Source organism: Dromiciops gliroides, chromosome 3 (assembly GCF_019393635.1).
Source record: "Dromiciops gliroides isolate mDroGli1 chromosome 3, mDroGli1.pri, whole genome shotgun sequence".
NCBI classification, from domain to species: Eukaryota; Metazoa; Chordata; class Mammalia; order Microbiotheria; family Microbiotheriidae; genus Dromiciops; species Dromiciops gliroides.
Window position 1 is genome coordinate 555,268,274 of NC_057863.1, and position 2,027 is coordinate 555,270,300.

Here is a 2,027-nt window from a genome sequence, read left to right on the forward strand (position 1 = left end):
TCCCTAGTATCCTCCATTGGCCCTGTAGCATACTTATACTGATCCCCTAATTTGGGTTCAAAATTCACTTATCTCCTTGGCAAAGGAAAAACAAAATCCATAAACCTACTTTTTTAGGTTGTTGATTTCGGTCTCTGGGTAATCTCTGCACATGCTCCACTGCTCTTGTTTATGCATGATCAGAGTGTTACAGACTCTGTAGTTAAATTGTGATATGTTTGTCTCCCAAAGCAATATCACTGATAGATGGCCCAACACATGGAAAATGAGCTATTAGAACAAAATGTATTTAACCACAACAGTTGAGTTAAGAGAGGAGAGGAGAGAGAGAGAGAAATCCACTACAGTGAAAAGGCATAATCCTTCCCCAAGGAGCTCACTGAGAAACTGGAAAATCTTTTCAATAGCTAAATTAGGCAAAACACAATTAAAATTATTTAGGCCTTTACAGAATTAAGGTGTCAATAGATGAAGGTGTGGATGGTATAATCCATTCAGAGGGAGCAGTGGATCCCAAAAAAGGGGTATACCTAGCACTGTAGAATAATGTTAAGAAGAGCCATTGACTGGGACAAGAGTGTACACATGTAGATGGAAGCAAATGAATTATACATGATTAGAAAAAGGCAAGAAATAGTTAAAGATTTGAGCTGTAGACAGGAAACACCAAGTGTTGGGTCATGGTAAGAGGAAAAGATGAGGTGAGAAGTGGATTGGAGATTGCAATTCTTTAAATGACTTCATGGAAAACACCTGAGGGGACTTGCTATTTAAAATCAGACATTGGAGCCTACTGCCCTGGTGGCAGCATGGACAGTGGGAGCCTGCAGGCCATGGCCCTGGGTCATGTGATGAGAAAGGGTTCCTGTTGGTAGCAGATCCCCTAGATCTGAGCTCCCAGAATTAGCCCCCACCATGGGATGCCACTGTAGCAGTGACAACAAGGACTCAGACCAGGATCGAGAGGAGCAGAAGCTACTTCTGGACCCCAGAAGTCCCCCAACCAAGACTCTAAATGGAGCAGAACCCACGTAGCACATTCTGCCTGCGTCCTATAGATGAATAGGCCCTGCTGTCTTCTGTCCTTGCCAAGGCAGCCAGCAACATCATTGATGAATCAGCAGCAGATTCCCAGGGCATGGAGCAACATGAGTACATGGACCAAGCAAGACAATATGGTACCTGACTGGCTGTCCTGAGCAGTAGCTTGACTCATTGGAAAAAGCTGCCACCACTGCCATCACTGACCAGTGTAAGGGCCTAAAATTCTAGCTATGATGTCTAAAATCTAATGAGTGGTCACCTTAAATTAGAAGCTTTAGCAAGAGTTTAGACTTTTAAGTATTTATTAAGGTATATTAGGGTTAGTAAAGAGAAACACATGGATAAAGTACGAGATTTTCCTGTTCTCTCTCTCCTGCCTTTCTCTGCCATCAAGCTCCCATCCAGCCAGAACCCACCTGTGAAACAGGAAACGAGGCTGTCCACACACACACACACACACACACACACACACACACACGTCCAAGCTAATTGGCTGGTAACTGTGATTGACAGGTCCCACAGGTAGCAGACATCACTTCCAGATGCTAAAGCCACATGCTTTCTTTTCATGGCCAGGACTCACAATGTCCCTCCCAGCAGGGGGTGTCATTCCAATTCTCACACCAACCAACCCTACCAAGTGCTAGCCAGTGACCCTATCCCCTTTACAGATTTGCAGCAGGCCTCCAGAACAACTGCTTATGCCTATACTGCACTTTCTCAGATTCGGGTTCATGCAAAAGAAGAGTTGGTTTTGCAGTTTGGGGCCCTATGAAGACAATATTTAGAGATCTCCTCTGTTCCTACCTTCCTTTCATCTTATTTCTTCCTGCTTGTACAGAATCCTAAGTTACTACTAATCACAGAAGAAAAATAAGCATGGGAGTGTAGAAGTCTTTGGGCCTCATGTTGACACACACTGAGTTCCCAAGTTCCCATTACCCTTTGTGCCACGTGGTTCTGGCTGAATACTTTGTAGGGAG

General features: G+C 44.2%; 1 pseudogene; it reads left to right on the plus strand.

The window, feature by feature from the left end:
* Positions 1 to 915: 915 nt before the first annotated feature.
* On the plus strand, positions 916 to 1,819 carry LOC122747938 (annotated as a pseudogene).
* Positions 1,820 to 2,027: the final 208 nt, after the last annotated feature.